We start from the raw sequence: 22523 nt of genomic DNA, 5'->3' as shown, positions 1-22523 counted from the left end.
AAAACAAACAAAAAACACAGTAGAAATAAGTATTACAAGTGACGATGATAGGTAAAGTTTGCAATGTGTATGTAATTTTGTAATAATTGCACTCTTCTTTCGTATATTTTCACTCAAAATTGTTTTGATCAATAATACTTCGTTCTTTTTCTTAAGACTTTAATCTTAGAAAAGTCAAATGTGAAAATTTCTGCAAATGTCTGTTCTTAGGTCACTGGGTCACATAAACTATAGTGGATTTCTGTATGTCTTTTTTTCTTTTTTTGTCTAGATACACAACTCACAAATGAAAAGCATGCAGATGAGAAACCCATTAATGCTATCGTAATAAATTCAGTATCTGAATTCAATATCACAGATGGACCAGCCAAGGAAAACCCCAATGAGAAAAAACTGTCAGAATCCAGCACATCACTGTCCTCCCTTGAAGAATGCCAAACGAATTTTTCCTACCTCCAAACTGATACTTCAGTTCATCACAGAGACACCGATGGTATGTTTCTCACAATTCAACCCATCTCTAAATAAAGCTCCCAACCCCCATCCCCTGTAAAATCATCACATATGCTGTTAGGGGAAAAAAAAAGTCTTTATGAATATTAAACAGCAAGACTTCGATTTGAAAACTCTGGTGAATGACATATGTCAAGGTCACTTTGCAGTTATGAGGTGCTTGGCAGATTGTTTGCTCTCAAAGCTGGGAATCGGAGACAGCGTGTTTTAAATAGCTGGAATGGGACGTAATCATTCTTACTATGGGGCTATGAGGTGGATAAAGAAAAACGGCAAACTTCTTTCTCTCCTCAGATATGGAACTATTTAGTCTATACTTCCGGTCAGAGGGAAGGAGAAGAAGGCAGAGAGAAATAGTATTAAAATGCTGGAAATATATAAATATAGACAGCATAAAATATTAAGATGCTAAACCAGCAATCTATGAGAAAGGGATGGTTTCTCTGGGAGTTATCCCTAGGCATTCTGATCAGTGCAAACCTAGACCAAACCATCCCTATATATGACATAAAGGGTACATTTCATTTGCAAAGCCAATTTCAAATTGATTTGGTGCTAAATAAACAATCAGCCAAATAAAGTTCAAAATTATGGACTCCACACCAAGATATGAAATTTTACTCAGATTAACTTTGCAATGACCTTTACAGGAGACAAGCCATTCAGGAATTTTGTAGTGTTCAGTATCTACATTTGCATTTAACAAAACCTTGGAGTTTCTCAAAGGAAAATGTAATAAGGTAGGGTTTCTGGTCTACATTTAAATTCATATTTACTTTTTGAAAATAAGAAAAAAGATTAAATAAACTTTGAATAACAGCACCTTCGGAATCACATCAGTTTCACTTCTGACTCTGAAGTCTATTAACTGTATAGTACTGGACACGTTTTTTAAACTTACCATCTCTGAATTTCAGTCTCTGGTTATATGATAGGTTAGTTAGCATCATTGGGTATTTTAGGGATCAAATAAAATAACATGTATAAAGCACCTAGTACAAAAGTTGGTACACAGTAGGTACTCAGTGTCAGCCATGATTGTGATTATGGTTTTAGAAAGTAAGGAAAGAGAAGATTTCTAACAATGTTATATACATGGTGTCTTGTGCACATGTGGTCCTGATTGCTTTAGGCCAGAAACTACAGGCTTAATTGCCTGTGGTTGCCTGCCGATAATAGAAATACTAAGTAGGCTGGAAGTAAACAATAGGGACTGGCGAGGACTATGTCAAGCTGGAGAGCACATGGCTTATCTAAAAGTCGCTACCTTGATGCAGTTCCAGCTGATTGTTGCCAGAAGAAAATGCAGGCCCAGAGTTGCCAGATATTGAAGCTTTCCAAGCAAATTCAGAGACCAGGAGTGTTATGTAAAATTTCTAAGCTTTCCAGTGTTTATAATTACTTTAATTTATTTTGCCAAGCTCAAGACACTCCCAACAACCTATCACTGGGCCAACTTTGGCCTGCAGCTATCAGGTTATGACTCTGAATTCAGGATTATGCTCAAATTTCTAGCTTTGGTAGAGACTAATGCCAGTCGAGAAAACAAGTAATGCTGGAGAGGCCTCTGCAAAACCATCTTGATGCTACAGCATTTTATCAAATTTTAACAGGAATGTATGGGTACTGCTCATCACGTGAATAATTGAATTAGGTTAATGATCCCAGAACTGGGAAATGCCATCGTACATATCCACACAGTGAAACATGCTTTCCCTCCAGACCCACTATGATCTGACCTATCAGGGATACTGGAGGAATAAGAGGGGCCAAGCCAACTAGCACGACACCTGAACTCTTGTATTCTCAGGAAAGGGTCCAAATCATTACTCCCTTAAAATGGCAACTGACACTCAAGAGCCTCATGCAAAAGACAAAATAAAAACCCAGAAACAAAAAATAGCTGACTACCCTTCTTTCAAAGAGCAAAGGAGGTTCATGAGGACAATTAAATGAGGTAGTTTCCAGGAAATTCAGGTTGTAAGCTGACCGCATAGGTGATAGTCCTTTTTCTCACACGTGAAAAATCTCCCCAGTGAAGTAATAGCTTTTGGTACCTGGTTAAAGGAGAACAGAAAAGAAGCCAGTCTAAGACCCAAAAAAACTGATAAGAAACTCTCATTATCCTAAACAGCAAATGTCAAGGAAATCAAGAGTTAAGGCGGACTCACTTCATTTTAGAGAATTTTTGATAGTAATTAATTTAAGGATGCAGAAATTGAGAGCTGGGGTCATTGTTCGTACTGAGATAAATACAGAAATATCTTTCAGGAACAGCAGGGAAAACAGAAGGGAAAAGAGAAGATTGCATCCACTTTCATGTAGTTTGTGGTTAATTTATTTTCAAATGTATAAATGAGTGCATAGGAATAGATGCTTAATTGCTAATATCTATTATTTATATACATTGCCCCACTTAAAACAGGATGGAAAAGCCTCACACATGCAGATTTTGTAAAATGTGTTACATCCATTAGCACAGTTCATGGTGTGTGCTCTGATGGGAATTTAAAAGGATCTTTACTGCACATCACACACTATGTGCTGAAACATTACTTTATTATTAAATTGTGGTTCATCGTGTGTGGTCCCTTTCCTGAATAAAATGGGAAAAGTGCAGAGGACTATCCTTGTACCAGCTTCTGTTTCTACAGTCTCCTGATTGTGAAAGCTTCCCTGTGGATAAGAAAATCAGAAATACACATGGTATTAGAAAACAGGCCCCTTAAAAATAATCCTGAGAATGTACCTAATTGATGTATAATTTTGAATTTGAGACATCTCATCTAGGTGGAAGAGGAAAATCATAAATACTAGATACCTCAAAAGAATAGTCTTAATTACACCATGGGCTACTGAATAAAATGATTACATTTTCTACACTGTAAATTTCATACAATTAAATGCACTAGTGTCACCTTATAAAATGTTTCAATTTTATAATTATTTCAGTTCATTTGCTCAGAAAAAAACATAAGCACAAATTTACTTAGTATCACCCAAATCTAGTCATTCTAGTTCTAAAGAACTGACTTGAGTGTTAGTTGTGCTTGTCTGAACTTAAATAGATCTTGACATATTTAAGTAGCTATTAAAATTGATAACATCAGGGATGATACCCCAGCTAGAGAAAGGCATTCAGTCACACTTTATTTATTCCCATTCTATATTACAGACACTTTTTTTAAAGAACTCAGTGTGGGGGAGTGAGAACCAATTATTATACTTTTGGAAACTTTTAGTAATCGGTGGATTCATTGTGTCATGAATCTCACTATGATGCTGAATTCTCTATGATAGCACATTAATTGGACTGGTATCATGTTGGCTCTTTTTTTCTTTGCTTTGGGGAGGAGGAGAAAGGATTGTGATTTGCCTGGGGTCACTTCTGGAAGAGTGATTGTTGCCACTTAGGATAAGGAGTCCTGGGGTATCAGGAGGTGTGCTTCAGCAGCTCAGAAATGCTTCGGGAAATACAGTGTCTGCTCTTGTTCCTCCCACCTCCTAATTGTGGGTACCAAGGTGGCAAGACCCAAAGTTGGGAGGGCAGAGTCAGGAAGTGCAGGACCGTGGCCATGAGGCTGCCCTCAAGCATGCTTGTAGAACCTTCTTGCATTGCCACCTTTTCCACTCTAATTAAACATGATGCTTTCTAGTGAGTGAGATTCTCCCTCCTAACTAACCAGTCCCCAGTTGTACATTTAGCACCTCTGGAAGCTGTGTCAATTCTTCAGTGTCATTAGAGTATCACTTTGCACATCACAGCCTCCATGTCCTAAAGGTACCCTGGGGTGTATAAAGGAAATGAACCCCAAGGGCGTTTTTGTCATGGCTTTTTGCTCACAGAGAAACACCACTGTTGACGATGCAGACTGCAGGTCTCTGATCCATATTAAACCTTCTTTAATTCAGGTTTAAGGAAGGGAAAGCCAGGTAGGCACTTCAATTGTAGTGATTAGAGCCTCTGTCAGGATGCCAGGTGTTCTTTAGAGGAGATTTAAAAAACAAAGAACTTGTGACAAAGTTATTAGAAGAGCAGAAAAGTCAAATACAGTAAACAGTAAGTCACCCAGACATTAGCAACAACAAGAAGCCTCTCCCACCTCTTCCCTCTGTCTCTCCAGATCCCTAGTGGACTCCTATGAGCTTGGAGACTACTAGTAGTAACTGTTGTCAGATAGACTACTAGTCACTAACCTCTATCAGATAGATAGACCACTAGTCACTAACCATTAGCAGATAGATCACTAGTCACTAACTGTTAACAAATAGACTACTAGTCACTAGCCATCACCAGATAGACCACTAGTCAGTCACCAATCACTATCAGATAGGCCACTAGTCACTAACCATTATTAGACCACTAGTCAATGGCATTAGCCAGAGCCACAGAGGGAAGGGCCGTTCAGAGAGAGATGAAAGCAAAGAGAAGATACAACCACTGCCTAAGACACCACCCAAAGCAAGAAGCGGGAGAAGCACCCTGAATTTTCTCATCCTCCTGTTTTACGGGTTCCTGTTACTGCCTCCTACTGGCTGAATCTAGACAGAAGCCACTAAAAGCAACTGGAAAATGTTCTTTGCCAGTCTTGGGAATCCAGCACAGAGGAGGGAATGGAGAGGGAAGCAGGCCACAAGCTGGCAGTGGCCTGTGTCATGCTTAAGTGTGTCAGAAGGAAACTGAGAGTGTTTTATGGAAGGCAGGTTGGCCTCCTAGTTAAAAACTATGGAGAAGTCAGTCTGGGTTCAAATTAAGGTGCTGAAATAGCCTATGTTTCCTGGGGCATGCCTCTTAAACTGTCATTGCCTCAATTTCCTCATCCATAAACAGGGATCATAAGAGTGCTCAACTCAGGGTTATTTGGAGGCCTGTGTAAGCTGTATGTAGAGGGCTGCACAAAATTTGCAATAGCAAAGACATGGAATCAAACTAAATGTCCATCAGTGATAGACTAGTAAAAGAATATGTGGTACGTATACACCATGGAGAACTATACAGCCATAACAAAGAACAAGATCATGTCTTTGCAAGAACATGGATGGAGCTGGATGCCATCATCCTTAGCAAACTAACACAGGAACAAAACTAAATACTACATGTTCTCACCTATAGTGGAAGCTAAATGATGAGAACACATGGACACACAGAGGGAAACAACACACACTGGGGCCTATTGGAGAGTGGAGGGTAAGAGGAGGGAGAGGATCAGGAATAATAACTCATGGGTACTAGGCTTGATATGTAGCTGATGAAATAATCTGTACAATAAACCCCCATGACACAAACTGACCTATATAGCAAATTAGCACATGTACCCCTGAACTTAATAAATGTTTCTTTTTAAAAAGTTTAAATAAGTAAAACAAAACAACGTTACAAAACAAATGTTCTAAATAAGGAAGGGGAAGAGAAATGAATACCTCCCAAAAAAGTTAGAGAGATGCAGAATGGCTTTTGGTGAAATATTTGACACATATAGCAGTGGGATAGAGACCACAGGCTTTGGATCCAGAGAGACTTAGATTTGAATCTGTGCTTTACAATCCTACAGTTGGGAGGATTAGGACAGTCAGAAACAATCTCTTTTTTTTTTTTTTTTTGACATGAAGTCTCTCTATATATCCCAGGCTGGAGTGCAGGGGTGCAATCTTGGCTCACTGCAACCTCTGCCTCCGAGGTTCAAGCAATTCTTCCTCAGTCTCTGTAGTAGCTGGGATTACAGGTGCCTGCCATCATGCCCCGCTAATTTTTTTTTGTAATTTTTAGTAGAGAAGGGGTTTCACCATCTTGGCCAGGCTGGTCTTGAACTCCTGACCTTGTGATCCGCCCGTCTCAGCCTCCCAAAGTTCTGGGATTATAGGTGTGAGCCACCGCGCCCAGCCTAGAAACAATCTCTGAACCTTAGTCCTTGTATCTGAAAAATGAATATTACAATATTTACTTGTTAGATCATTCATTGATTTAGTCACTAAACCAGAGGGAGATATGGCTTTCTTGCCTCTTGCAACATAGATTCCAGTAGGAGGAGGCAACAAACTAATTAGTTTCATGCCATCCTATGGTCAGTGCTATGAAGAAAAAATAAAATAGGTTGCTATGAGAGTTTCAGCAAGGATGTGATTTAGAGGGAAGGTGTTTAAAACTAAAAAGCTAAAGGTTTGAATAGGAGTTGGGTGAAGTTGGGGGGCAGCAGGGTATGCAATGCAGGCAAAAACACAACATGTGCAAAGACCCTGAGCCAGGTGCATTCCAAATACAGCAATTTAGTCAGTGTGGCTGGAGTGATGTGTGTATGAAGTAAGTAAAATAAATCCAGAAGTCAGAGAAATGGGTAGGAATCCAGTCATGCAAGGGTTAGTAGGCGAAGGAAAGGATTTGGCACTTTTCTCTACTAGGATAGTGAGTTGTTTACATTTGGAATTAAAAATATTAAAGGAGCTGATGAATTTGAAGTAGGCTGGTGTGGAAGCAGAGTGTCTTTGCCGGGAGGCTACTGCTGTTGACCTGCTGGTGGCTGACAGTGGCCAGAGCTAAGACAGTGGCCCTGCAGGTGGTGAACAGCTTGCAGATTTCAAATAAGAATTTGAGGTGGAATAAGCAGGACTCAGCGGTGAATGGCATGTGGGGAGGATATGAAGAGGAAAAGCAAAATGACAGAGAATGACTACCAGGTTTCTGCTGAATTCATTTGGGTGTTCAGGAGCCATCCATAAGAGGAAATAGGAGGAGGAACAGGTTTGTAGGACCATGGAGACAGAGATCCAAAATGCAAGTTGGCCTTGGTAAATGAGATGTTTTGAGGATGTTGCAGAAGAGATGTGCAGCAGGCAACAGCATATATGGCATACACTTTTGGATGGGGTGAGAGAAGTGGTGCTAATCATGGGATATGACTTTGAATATCACATTTATTAAACATTAAAGCCCCAGGAAATAGTGCAGGCAAAGAAAAATATACTTATTCGGGACGAGAGGAAATCCAACACTCTTTTCAAACAGTTGCAAATTTTCCCCTGAACTGCTTGTGCTACTTCTGTGCAAACAAAAATGGGCCATATGCAAAACAGTTTTACCTGCTCATGCAGAATTATTTAATATGCCTTTTAGGAAAAGTGTGGAACACACTTGAAAGTTCGGAAAAATCTGTTTTCAATTCATTAATGTTACCATGTTGTTTTTGGGCAAGAGACTCTGCCTTTTAAAACCAAATAAAAAGGACTGACTTAGAAACAGAAAAAAATGGGCTCTATTCTCAAGTGCAAAATAGGGAGGTAGAAGGAAACAAGTGCCAATTTGGCTGAAGGATTAAGCCAAAACTTTTTTTTCTTTTGTAAATAAAATCTGCAGTATACATCAGAAGAGGAGACCTCCAGAGTCTGTGAACTTTGAGGGGACATTGGCTTTTGAACCCAAAGGTTGCATGCCCTCAGGAAATTATAAGAGCACTTTATGAACAGGTCCTTCACACTCTGATAGGACACACCAGCTCCTATCCTTAAGGGCACCTGCATTCCCACCCTACTTAGCTCCAAAGCAAACTTTTAATCTTGCGTGCATAAAGGACAGGATCCAGTGGACTCATGTTTGTATGGTCATAAGCTTGATTAAGTCTCTTTGCACATTCAGCCTGAGGGATCACGGAGTATTCACTTGGAATATTATCTACTGAGAGCCTCTTCTTTGCCAGCGGCTGCTATAGTACTGGTCTTGACATTGCTAAAACTCAATGAGGTTGTATGTCCCTCACCTTTGACCATCTTTTCCTCTTCAGAAAAGCATAGTTGAAACAGTCTATATACTATTTCTAACTTACTCTTGCATTTTTGTGGGCAGTCTGTGGTAACCTATGAGATAGGGATGAGTTGATCACATGCTAAAAGCTGGCTCTACGTGAAGAAAAATACAGCAAATTTGGCAAACAGATGAGTGTGTACACTCTAGAGGTATTGTGGAATATGCGGCCTAAACTATAGATACTGAGTAATGGCCACAGCACCTTCAATAATATATGACAATTAAAGTAGTCATAACAGTCATGATGTGGTTCTTTACCACCATCTTTCTGGGAAGAAAGGAAGAGAAGGTAAGAGAAATAGGATGGAGAGAAAAAATGAAGGAAGAATGATTTTTGTTGACCTATGTCCAAGACTCACCTTAGAACTTTACATAGTGTTTTTACAAGAAACCAAAGTGTCTTTCTTTAAAATATTTTTTCCTTTTCATAGGATGTTTCTGTATTTTTCTTTCGCTTACAGACTAATAAGTATATGAACAATGAAAGAAGAGAGTTTTCTGGAAAATAGAAGGAAATGAATGGGACAATAACACCACTTAGACTCTAAGGCAAAATCTCTTCTATATGCTTACACAGTCCCCATTGACTGAAGTCTGATAACTGAAGTTATTAGCATTCTTACTAATGTAGTAATTAGTAATTACTATATTACTAATAGAATTAGTAATTCTTACTAATATGGAAAAAATAGAGATCCTTATGAAAGTCAAACTTAAATCAATTGATAAGCCCATCTGGAGGAGAAATTTTTCTCCAGTTCACACTAGAATGTTACTTTCAATCATCAATAATCTTCAGATTACTGATTTTAATTAATTAGATAATATATCACATCGACACTTATTTACCCTTTTATGAAGCACTCACACGTTTTTAAAACTTTTTTAACTTAAAGAAAAGTTATAATTTTAACAAGAGAACTGCTACATCTTCTAACTAATTCCCTTTATGGAAACAAAAAACATAATAATCTATAACCCATCACAGCTGTTTGGCTAGAATTACCAATTACCTTCAATGCCTTAGAGATACTTTCCAGATTTTTACAAGTCTGTGTAGTAAATTTTTAAACCAATTTTCTTAAAAAGGATTGATAAGATTTAAAACCTTTTAGGCATATGATGACGTATTTCACTTAAACAACTTGAATATAAAATCAAGGCTTTACATAACTGGAGGGAAACGGAAACAGGGATTAAAAATAAAACACAACCCAAAAGCTGTGATTATTTTAAAAAGCATTTATATTAAGTTTTGAAATGTGCTTTTTGCTTGCACTGGAATATGGGTGTGGCGGATTTATGGGAAACCATGTCGAAAAATAACAAAGCCTGGTGACAAGGAACAGGACATTTGTACAGCCTCTCCTTGTCCCCAACCCTAATTGCTTCTTAAGCCCCATGTATTTGGGGAGTCCCTGCAATTTTCCAGACAGTTGCACAGTTTCCAGAGAAGTAGCTAATTGTGTGACTTCCCAGAGTCTTACAGGCAAAGTAAATAAAGGAGTTTAGAAAAGTGACAGCACTTTAAATAACCAGATTATGTCGAATCAATAGGAAATGCTCAGGAAGTTAATAAAGCAATTACTTAAGTAGAGTGAGTACTGGCATGGGGGTGGGGGAGCTTGAGAGAAGAACGGTATACATTACCCCTAATGTGGATAAATAATTAAGAGTTGGCTATGTAGCTATCAAGTACCCCAGCACACATGCCCGCCATTCATAGACGCCCCCAGATGTGCCACTATTAATTGGCCTTCTCCTTTAAACAGAGGAGTGTGCCTCCTTTATCCTCGCCTGTCTGTTTTGCCAGTTTTGGGACTGTCTCCTGATGCTCCCTGGCACATGCGAAATGGTGTGTACCAAGGTGTGTTGCCCCTCTCACCAGTATCACCACACCTCGGATGAAAACCACTCTCGGAATGATTGCAACTGCAACTGTGACATGGACTGCAGCCTTTTTGAGTCTTGCCACGAGACCAGCGACTGTCTGGAACTGGCCATGGAGATTTCAGAAATCTGTTACCGCTAGCGCGGTGAAGTAACCACGTTCCGGCAGTCCTTTTGGCCACGGTGGTAAATTCCATTACAGCAAGACTGATTTTCACGTGCTGAAATGTAAGGACTGTACAGATTTCTTGGATGCTATAGGCCATGTTATTCTGCACCTGTGCAGGAAAGCTAGTATTGTCAACTTAATGGTCTTATTCCAAATTTCACAACCGCACGGCTCACTGAAAAATAAGATTCTTGATCACGTGTGATGAACAAATCTCAAATACCTCTTAAATCCCATAGGTACAAGATGTTTCTTGACTATAAAATAGCATGTTAAGTCACTGTGTTATGGCACTCATCAGCTTGCATCATGGATTCAACTTCATTCACAAATTCAGGACAAATCAGTGCATTCTTTTAGAATTGATATATACATTAGCTCATCTTTCTAATGGACTCATGCATAAACATTATGCATTGTTGGTTATTATTAATAATGTATTGTATAACATCATTTTGTAATTAAAAATTTATTTACACAGTCTCTTAAAATTCACTTATATGTACAGTTTATAGGAAAGGGAATTAAATGAATTAGAAACCATGTTCCTGTAATTACAACAGATGTCTCTAAAGCATCTCCAGTGAATTTTGAATATGGTGTACTTGAAGAGAGTACTATAATTCTAGACCATATTATTGTAGGTCTATGACTATGTCATAACAGGTTATTTGTATTCTCAATTTGTTACAAAAAGGCTCCTAGTTATTCTAATAAGCATAAATGAGAATTATGTGCAAGTTTCAAAAAAAGATCTCAATCAATTCTTCACTTTCTTCATTTTTATTTGTCAGATACAATAAGCAACAGGATATTAAACAGATTCAGCTCATTTGACCAAACTATTGGTTGTATTGACACCAGAAAGAAATGTGCATTGTAGGTACTTATTCAGCACGAAGCTTCTTAATATAGCATGTGCTTCAGAAATCATGTTTTTCTGTGATAATTAAAGTGCTCAATAATTAAGTACTTCTTTTACTTATAATTTCTTAAGAAAAAGATGTGATATGGACTGGAAAGTGATGTTCAACTCAAATAAGTTAAAACAATTTGTGGTGAAAGAACATCCAGGTTAAAGTTACTTTGGAATCTACTTTCTGTAGGAACAATTCTATTGTCCTTGGGCAAATACATTGCCCATTACTTTGTGCTAAACTTCCATGAATATATCTTAATATTTTCATTGAATATAAAAAAGCATCATGTATGAGTAATCAAACAAAGAACACAAAAGTTAAATGGAGAATTGAGGGAATTTGTGTATGTGTGTGTGATTTAGAGAAACAGCAACAATAAAAATCTCCAAAATACCTGTTTTTATCTGACTTAGGTAACTTCAGGCAAAAGCACCATTTACTTTATTTCTGTAGCAAACTAGCACATTTTTCCAATTTGAAATAAATTCTCCCAAACATTGAAAACTATTCATCTTTTGAAAACATTTGTAAACTGCCTCTAAAAAGGCATTTAACCACTCTCAACTTGCTCCTGACAGGGCAGTGCATCCACGGTTAATGCTGGCTTCATTCCTGTTTGATGACCACGTTATTCACAAACCACAGAGCATGAAAGTGCCCCACACCTTCTGTGAAACAGTCTCTCTGCTTTTCAGAAGCTCGAAGAAACAGCTCTATACTTGATGCATAGAACGTGTAGATCATTAGAAGGAAAAAAAAAAAAAAACAGATTCCTAGAACAGGAAGGGAACATACGCTGTTCTTATGCAACCTTCTTATATTTCATAGGGGAAAACAGGGGCCCTGTAAATTGACTTATTCAACACCACACTGAATTATTGGCAGTGTCAGGAACTCTAACTTGGGTTCTAATTTTCTGACTACCTGCACTCTTCAGTTATTAGTCCATCTGGTGCACAGTGGTGCAGGTGTTACAATTGTTAAAATACTAAAACACTACCAGACTGACTCATCAACAGTTGTTCCCTTGCACCTCCTTAATGCTTCCTTTATGCCCCATCCCTCCTGGCTCCTCTCTGAGCACCTGCCCCCTTACCTGTGGTTTAGTGACTAAAGGAGGAATACCTCAGGGACTCTGGAACCCTATTCCTATAATATAGTACTTAGTATCATTGGTCAGGCTATGTCATATTGGTGTTAAATATTTCAGCCATCATTCCCTTATTTTTTCTACTCTACATACTCTCAAATTATGCAAAGATTGTGCATTTCAAATGTGAATGGAATGCTTGTCAATTAAAGACATAAAAATCATCAGGTCTTATGTGATAATGTGGTCAGAATATTACAAGATCTTTCTGTGGCCTTGCTTTCCACGGTTTGTTAACTTTGTTCCTCACTTTCAGAATTCACCATGCTATAACAGAAAGGGTCGGTTATACAAAGTGTGAAATTTCTTTTCTTTATAACCAATAATAAAACATCATCCTTTTTGCAAACATGAATGGCTCTTTCAATTGAATTCTTACACAATAAAACATACGCAGCTGGGAAAATACAATTGGAGAAGGCAGATCAAAAAGGGATATGGTTATTGATTAAATACAAATATCAGAATCTGAGAAGGCTCAGGTATTTTCTGCAATGATGAAGGCCTGTGATTACAAAAAAAGATAATGTTGTTCTTTAGTGGGACTTCTTAGGAAACAGAGTATTTTGATTTAAGGAAACACACCAGAATAAAAGAGATTTAAGAACATACAATCTTTATTTAGAATGAAGAACAGGCTTTTTTTTTTTCCTACAGCATTATAACCATATATCTACATTGTCTTTGCTCGGCTCAATGGATTTTTTTTATAAAATCATTGCTTCTGTAAAAGCTGACAAAATATGGAAAGCAATGAAGATATTAAGTTACACGTAACTTACTAATGAAATTTTCCCACTACATAAGCTGACAGGCCTACAAAATTAATTATCAATGCTGGACAGTCAAAGTTAATAGAGCGAAAGTCACTGCAGTTTTTTTTTTTTTTTTTCCAAGGAGTAAGAAAACATTCAGGCAGAGAAACTTTACAAATAGGAAACATCATGGGAGGGCATATTAGCATTTTTTTCAACATTAAATGAATAAATAGAATATATTTGATAGAATTCATTATCCAATGCCTCTAAATTTCTCTCTCTCAACAAAATGGAGAAAAATATTAATGTGTATACTTAAGGTTGTGTGATTGTAAGAATTTTGCCCACCAAATACTAAGTTCTCTCAAGCCACGCAAACCATAGACTTTGATAAAATGTAAATATTTGGTTTAAGAGTTTATTGGGTGTTCTTTGAAGAAGGTCTGTTTTAAGCTTAAACAGTTGGCACATGTATCCTCAGGTGAGCTGTGTAGAAAGGCAAAGTGAATAGAGTCAAACAAATTTCTAGTGATTATTATCAACATAGGGGCTGCACGTGGTGGTTCCTAGAATTTGGGGAGGCCAGAGTGGGAGGATCACTTAAGGCCAGGAGTTTCAGACCAGCCTGAGCAACATAGTGAGACCCCATCTCTACAAAAAATAAAAATGGAAAAATCAGCTGGCATAGTGGCACATTCCTGTAGTCTCAGCTACTCAGGAGGCTGAGGTAGAAGGATGGCTTGAGCCCAGGAGTTGGAGGATACAGTGAGCCATGATCACGCCACTGCACTTCAGCCTGGGTGACAGAGCAAGATCTGGCCCTCAAATTAATTAATTAATTAATTAATTAATATGTTAATATGGGACTAAAATTACACTTTAGGCCTTCTCAAACAGAGGTCTGGACAGCTCCTAATATTATAGGGAAGGAGTCAATAATGTGGGGAGAGGGCAAGAAATGCAGGTGGGGGCCAGAGCTGCATCATTATTTGGATAAATGTGCCACCTTCTGGTCTACCATCTTCATATGCTTCACAGCTCTGCTTTTGCCACTGCCACTAAAGCAGTGGTTCTCAATTGCCTCCCTTCCAATTTGACAAAGTCTGGAGAGATAATTGATGTCACAATGGAGGGCAGGAGACAGCTACTAGAATCTTGTGGGTAGAAGCCAGAAATGTTGCTCAACATCTATAAGGCACAGGACAGTCACCACTCCCCCACTCGCGCCAACAAATATCTAAATGTCAGCAGCATTTTACTGAGGCATTCCGTCAGTCTCAATTATCCATCACCAATTCACCTTTAGAAACTGTTGAAAATAGAATTGCTAGGCAAAACACAGGATGCTGAGTCAACTCTGAATTTCAGAAAAACAACCAACAAGCATGTCCCAAATATTACTTGTGACCTACTTAGACTACAAATATGATTCTTCTTTCATCTGAGATGCAATGCAGCTGGTGTTCCTTGTTTCTAATTGTTAAATCTGGCAACCCTATTTCTAAAGACTCCACATTTTGAGAAAGGGTCAACAGAAGTGATGAACCGTCAGCTCTCTCCCAGCCTCCAAGAGCGTAGGCATTGTTTATCCCTTTGGTGGAAGGCCAGGGCATTCGTTGGGCCACATTTTTACAATGTGGTGTAATTTAAGACAGGCGTGGGGATTCTGGCTTAAAGGTCATCTCCATTTTCCTTCTTGTCCGCAGGTTACACAGGGCCCATGGACCTGAACTACCTGGCCAAATCTCCTTCTCTGCTTCACATCTCGATTGGCAACTGAGGAGGACCCTCAGCCAAAGGGTTATCTTGATTCAAAGGGTGGGAAACAGAATCAACGGAGATCTAAGACACATTTTCTGATTCAATCCTTGGCCAGAAAGACCTGTATTAGAGGTGCTTGCACAGCTATAAGGGAGTATTTTCTCCTCTCCAGATATTTTCCTTTCCCTATATTTCTGTTAGGACATTTTGAGGGGAAGAGGGTAACTGGGAGGGTGAGATGGAAGATATTTTTTGGTCATGGATTGCAATACCATCTACTAAGATCCAAATTTCACCATTTACTCTTAGTATATAGTTAGGGGTGGACCAGAGAGATTGATGTGTTCTCTTCTCTACATTAATCTTACTTTTATTAATTTATTTTGCAGATGAGAAAAAAATCATATAGAAAATATTTGCTTAAGTATTTTAGGTATGTTATCACATTTTCTAAACAACCTCGTAAAATAGATTTTATTATTATTTCCATTTTTTTCTTAGGGAAAGAGTTTTAAAGAGATTAATTGTCCTAGGTCACACAGCAAATAAACATTATCAGAAGGTTTGAGCCCAAGTATGCTTATTCCAAAACCCCACCCTTTTAATCACTAAGCCTAAAAGTTACATGTGTGAAAAATGACCAAACCAAGATAAAGTTCAAGTAGTCACTTTTAAAGCATTCAGAAAAATTCAATAGCCATATTCAAAGAAAAACATTCACTGATAGTAAATGTTTTAAGAGTTGTTATCCTGTACAATGATTCGAATTTGGAACATCTTCAAAATGCTTTTAAGATACGTACCCAATAAGTAATAAATGCAAAGTCAATGTATTGCAATTTAATCCTTATGTCAGTAGCTTTGCCTCATTTATCTATGGTTACAAAGACTTACCTTTTAGTGTTCCATTTTAGAAAAGCAACTTTGATCTTTGCTTTAAGAGAGTCAATCATGCACAATACACCCAGGCCAGCCCCTCATCAGCATTCCACCAGAGGGTTCTAGGAGCATGAATTGTTTTTAATCAGTCAACAACACTATGCTCAAAAAATGCATTCTGATACTTAGACCTTTTATCTCAAAAGCTATACGGAAGCCAAGGTCACAGTAATCTCTTTTATGGTTTATTGTTCCTCAAATGTACTTAGAGTGAATTGACAAAGCCACAACTTATTTTGTGGATACAGAGCTTTCATTAAGTTCAGCACTCCCCAACATCCTCTTTGTTTCCTCTTTCAGCACTTTCTGCATATGGTTCCTCATTTAGTATCAAGTTCCCGTAAGATTTAAAAAAATAAATAAAATAAGAATATTGAACAATATTCTCTCAGTAGCTAAGCTACTCATCATTTGAAGTTGAGACTTTTCAGAAAGCTGCATTAATGTTTCCAATCACCGCAGTGTAGTTTGCAATACCAGGGGCAGGTCTCTGCACTCGGAATGAAGGCAAGAGGCCAGGATGGTCCCACTGTTGCCACTCTGCCATTGTTACGAACTTATAATTGCCAATGTGGGCATGGCAGTAAACCACTTGGCATATAAAGTGAATTTGTGAAACTACCCCCTGGGAGGGGTGCTGAAGATGGTTTTCTAAGTGTTGTAGAACAGCCTGAACTGTCCACACCCCAGGAAGTGGCTTATTAGCTCACTTTGTTGATGCCTTTCATTCTAAGCAATACACATAAATTCCTAGCTACATTTTTATAATACTGTATTAGCAATGTATTATAAGTAATTCTGTGCATAAAAGTATCTGTGTGGCACCAAAATTATCCTGCATGTAACCAATGGTACTGAATAATATTTTTGGAAAACACTAAGTCAAATCAAAGCAATAGTGAGACCAATTAGGGGGCCTGGTGAGAGGCTACTGCCCAACTTGAGGTAAGACCTAATAGTGATCTGGACTAAGATGGTGGTTGTGAAGTGAGTTCACAATTTATTAAGGAGCAGATGAAAAACCACTGAAGAATGGCAGGAGATTACATGATTAAAGTGGCGGAGGAGGATGATTGACCAGGCGGCCGTGTGCAGGACAAATTAAAGCCAGGAGAGTGGAGACTGAGAAAGGTGCAATTGCAATAAGGCATGGGGTGATGAAGGCTTGAAATAGAATGGTGACAGAGAAACAGGAGGGAAGAGATTGATGGGAAAGAAATTAGAAAAGGACCATTAGTCCTTTCTCAAACTCTTCTTATTTTAAGACTCAAATATTCCCTACTGTCTATCACACATATGAGTCATGAAGCCATTATTTTCATTAGGGAAGAAACGGGCTGGGGAGGGGGGAGTTCTATTCCAAGTGGAAAGTCAAGGTATATTTTTAGCTACATTAAGCCAGCCTTCTGCTGCTCTGCACACTGATGTAATTCCAACATAAAACATAATCTATAATATTCCAGGGGAACAAATCCAATTCCTGGTCATATAAATTTTCATATAAGTCCATCACAATTCATTCCCAAAACATCTCATTCTCTTTGAAAGCTGGAGCTGCAGCAAGTGATCAAAAAGAGTAGTTTAAAATTGCTCTGGAATTTCCAGAGATGCTAAATCTAACCTGCCTATGGTGCAGGACCAATCCTCCAAACTTTAAATCAGAGGTAAAGCATTTTACGTTTTAAAAGATATATTCCTCAAAGTTTATCATGGTATATTAAAGTCAAATGTGAGTTATTACTTACCAAATCTGGAGCTGATGTCTACTCTTGATTACCCTAGGTAGGCGAGAATAAGTATCTTCCAACCAACATATTTTTTACCTTTTCATCTGCCTCTTGCTATTTACAATAGAGTGAAAAATAATAGGCAAGGAGTGACTTTGCTGGGTTGGACAAAATGCAAAACCTGTCTGACTATACTCTATATTGTATTCCAGGCCGCTGGAAAGTTCTGCTTCACGGAGAAAAATAATGGAAACTGACTTCTCAATAGCTGAATTGGTCCTGTAGGAATAATCAGCGAACACTCAATTGATGAACTTTCAGCACATTTGCATGACTTAGAACTTAGTGTATCTATTAGTGGTCATGCCTGAAATGTACTTCTCTCTGCCCTTACTGGGGCTTTCTGCATGAGGGAGAGAGCTACCAGGATGCCCTATGAAACTCTAAAACTAGCATAAGTTTCATAACTAATACCATCTATACAAAAAAAAAAATCCCCATCAATTCTCCTGGCTTTATCCTTTGTGAACACAGCAATTAGTAATCCAAGGTTCCTTGTGGGGATGAGGAAAATAAGAGAATAGAAGCCATCTTTGAGTTTAAAATCATCTTAGAAGGGTTATACTTCTTTGTGCTGGGGGTAGTATATTACTTAGGCACTCGAAATTGGAGAAACATTCTAAAGGTTCACAGTCTCAAGCACCCTTTCTTCTGATTTTTGGGGTGTTTAGACTATTAGGAGATGTCTGCTCCAGAATGCCCTGTTATAATGCAAGTATATTTCATGAAAAGTTTTCACGTTAGCTTTGTAATAGTAGAAAAAAAGGTTATGGACTATAGACATTGATTTGAGTTGGTACCATCATTTACTAGTCAAATGCCTTAGGTGAGTAACTAAACCTCTCTGAGCCTCAGGTTCCTAGATGATAAAATGTGGTTAATAGCACCAAGCCTATTGGGCCATTGTGAGGAGCAAAAGAGATTCAGCCAAGTCTTTAGCGTAGGCTTAGTACATAAGGTGAACTGACTACATTTCAACTATAATTATTATTAATATCACTACCTGGTTCATTTGTTTCCATAACGCATGAGAGATGTCTATTTTTTATTTGTGCATTATCTCACACCATATAAATTTTTCTGAGACTTATTCCATATACCATCCCTTTTATTATTCCTGTTCACTCCTTCAGGAAATGAGCACTTCTAATTCCCCTATCTCTATTGTTTCTTCTCCTAGATACTGCATACTTTTCTCCCAAGATTAGGGTAATACATGCTGTCGTAGGTAATTTTAATAAACACTTACTACGTGTCAACGCTCTATGAACAGCCATTAATGCATTATCTCATTGAACTACCTCAACAATCTCTGAGAAAGATATTATGACCCCTATTTTATTGAGAAAAAGTGAGTCTTGGAGACTTGAAATAGCTTTCTAACATAAGACAACATAATGGCAGAGTAGAGACTTAAACTTTGGAATTTGTCTGACTTCAAAACCCATGCTCTTCATCACTTTACTTTAAAGACAATAAAGAGAGCTGTAAGATGGCCATGGTTGAAGGCCAGTTGGCCAACCCACCATTTTGAGGATTTAAAAAGGTAGGATAGTGGCAGACAGATAGAGATGAGTTTATGTTGTTGATTTCCTTAGAGATCCTTCTCTGTGATGCTTCCCCAGGGGAACGGTTGGGTGGTTGCCCTCCTCCTTAATGTGGTAAGAGGGATGTTCAAGTGAACACTCAGAGAGCTTGCTCCATGGCCTCTTTTTATGGGGAGACAAGGTGAACTGCATTGACTCCCACCCAGGAAATCGAAGGGTTGAGCTTCTTTGGCAGCAGAGTAAGGGAGAGTTGCCTTTGCCCAGATAAAAAGCACCACACTGCAGAGCAAGCACAGGCAGGGAATTGTGTGGTCTGTTGGATTACATATGGATGAGGTGCCTGAGAGAGCGTTGGTCCCAGAGCTGTCTCATGCCCTGTCTCATAAGGCCACCAAAAGTGTCCATTAAACTTCAGCAAAAAATAAATTACGTGTGCAACAGCAAGCCCTGGAGAAAAACGGCTTGTATTCCCAGGTCAAAGGAACACACGCTGAAGACCATTCCCCATGATGGGTACTCTGATGAACCCACAAAAGTCACACTTTAATGAAATCGGCACTTTAAACATATGCAAGATCCAGAGAATATGCTCCCATGTTTTAAGGGTATCAATCAAATTAGGAGCTTTATATCCTCTTTATCCTCTTCCTAACCCCCTGCTCCCTATTCAGGAACCACAGTGCCAGTCAAGAAGAAAACATGGTAGCTAGAGAAAAAGGAAAGGCTGATGACAGACCTTTCTTCCAGCAGCCAGTCCACACAGTAATCCCCAGCTAGAACAGGAGAGGATACGGACTGAATGAAATTCAGAACTACAGTTCTTAGTACTCAAACTAGGCTATGAATTGAGACTGTGTTTATGACTTAGAGGCTGTCCGTAATTGAAGTGTAAACAGACACGTCATGGGGCTTCCCTGAGTTTACCTCCAAGAGCTAGGAAAAGACTTCCTCTGACAAATAATATAAAAGAATGGCAAGAGACAAATGCAAAGTTTCTTTTACAATGATACTTTATGAGCACTGATTGTTCAACACGCTGGTAATATTTGTTTCCCAGTACACAGTGAAAGCTTCTGGGGGCTCCTTTTTCAGCTAAGGAAAGTCCAATGGATTTTGTTTCTCATTCTCCTCCTAACCATCCCTCGATTCAGCACCATCAATAAAATCCCTTTCAAAATACATAACCTTTCAAAATAAAAATTCTGGTGGTTGGGTGTGGTGGCTCACACCTGTAATCCCACAACTTTGGGGACCAGAGGCGGGAGGGTCACTTGAGCCCAGGAGTTTAAGATCAGCTTGGGCAACAGAGTGAGACCTCGTGTCTACAAAAAATACAAAAAAAAAAAAAAAAAAAATTAGCCAGGCATGGTGGCATGCACCTGTAGTCCCAACTACTTGGCAGGCTGAATGGGGAAGATCCTTAAGCCCAGATGATCAAGGCTGCAGTGAGCCAAGATCATGCCACTGCACTAGACCCCAGGTGACAGGGCATAATCTCTCAAAAAAAATTGACAATGAAAAGAACACTACTGGGAATTTTTTAAATATAATGAATGAATATGTGGTCATCTGAAGTAAAGAAAACTTAATTATAATAAGTCCTCCAGTTCCTAGAGTATGCAAAGCTTTGTGTGACATACATTGTGTGAGGAAAGGATCTCTGTGTTTCAAGTGGGAATGTTGAGGTGAAGATGGAATAAATATATCTCTGTAGGCCACATTGGAAGCTCCTAGCAAGGTCTCACTTTGTTGCCCAGGCTGGAGTGCAGAGGCACAATCATGGCTCACTGCAGCCTCAATCTCCTAAACTCAAGTGATCCTCCTACCGCAGCTTCCCAAGTAGCTTAGACTACAGGTACACACCAACATGCCCAGCTAATTTTTTAATTTTTTGTGGAGACAGGGTCTTGCTGTGCTGCTTAGGCTGGTCTTGAACTCCCAGGCTCAAGCAATTCTCCCATCTTAGCCTCCTGAGTAGCTGGAACTACGGGCATATGCCACCACACCTGGTTGGCACAACCTCTTTGAATGACCCATGGAAGAAGTTGACTTTAGGTGACACATTATGGATCTGCCAATCTCGGGGGTAATATTTTGATTCTTTTACTCATCATGAAAAGAAAATTTCTAAAAAGCAATTGTCAAAGACAACCCAAGGGTTATTCATTCTCTCTGTTGTCCTGCAAAGCTTATACAATATCTAAATATTGTATGCCAAGCTTTCAATGCTCTGCCTACAGGAGGGAGAGAAACTTCAATCATGGGATAGTTTTGGGTCCCAGAACTGGCATGGCCCCTTAATTATAGAGAAGAAAAGATGGAAGGAGCACCCAGGTACATCTGAGCACCCAAATGAAACTTTCAGTGGACATTTCAACATGTGGAAGGGTTATTCTGAGTCTTTTTCTTATTTCCATGGGATAAGATATATGCCATGGAAGCAATTTTAATATGGTTTCTCCTTTTGTGGCAAAATCCAGTTCAGGCTTTCTTTAGTGATGGGAGTAGATTCACGTTCTGTGAGGTTCGATGCTTAAAACTTCAGAGAATCTCTTTAAGATCAAGACTGCAAAAATACCTTAATTTTGCAATTTTCCAAAAACACATGGATATGTTGAAAGGGGCTTAGTGCTTCTGTTTGGGATATGATACATTAAGATATTCTGCAATCTATTCATGAAGATCTAGACATCGAAAACACAAGTTAAGTTTACACCTAATCAGAAAAGACTGCAGCAGGGATTTTGCATGTGCTGGCATTCTCCTTGGTGGAGACAGCCTTGTCTTACAGGGCAAGGTCACTGCAAACCTGGTGTCCCATGCTAAAAACAGTACACAGTCCATTAGTTCCACGTGACACCTGAGAGGTAAAATGTGATGTGCTAACAGGTAACTTGCCTTCTGTTTCAGGATTCTTCCCAAAGATTCCCCAGAAAGGTGACGTAATGTAGTTAGTCCAGCAAGGGCTTGCAACTAAATTATTCAAGGAGAATTGAGACTCCAAATTTCAGTTCTAATTTACCTTACTGCTTTAGTCTCTTCATGTATGGCTTTAATTTCTGATTGTCTAAAAATCTAATTAGTTATCCATCATTAGGAATTATGTGCTAAGAAACATATAAGAAACGAAAGAGGACTAAAGAGATGTGTTAACTATTAAAAATGGGTTTATGATGAACTTCTATGTAAGTGGAGGCTTAGCCATAATAACCCAAAATCAGGTGGGAAAGCTAAACCCTTCTTTACCTAAGTGATAATATTTCAGCATTTTCCTAAGGTTGTTTGGCAGCACAG

General features: G+C 38.7%; 1 long non-coding RNA gene across 1 annotated transcript; it reads left to right on the top strand.

Annotated features, from left to right (window-relative positions):
- Positions 1-201: 201 nt before the first annotated feature.
- LOC116559510 lies at positions 202-12788 on the top strand. Its single transcript, XR_004272485.1, has 2 exons — positions 202-493; positions 10081-12788. It is a non-coding gene; the product is annotated as an uncharacterized LOC116559510 (long non-coding RNA).
- The last annotated feature ends 9735 nt before the right edge of the window (positions 12789-22523 follow it).

Source organism: Sapajus apella, unplaced genomic scaffold, assembly GCF_009761245.1.
Source record: "Sapajus apella isolate SASKATOON/1434 unplaced genomic scaffold, GSC_monkey_1.0 scaffold23, whole genome shotgun sequence".
In the NCBI taxonomy this organism is placed as follows: domain Eukaryota; kingdom Metazoa; phylum Chordata; class Mammalia; order Primates; family Cebidae; genus Sapajus; species Sapajus apella.
This window is presented reverse-complemented; position numbering and strand designations above follow the sequence as displayed.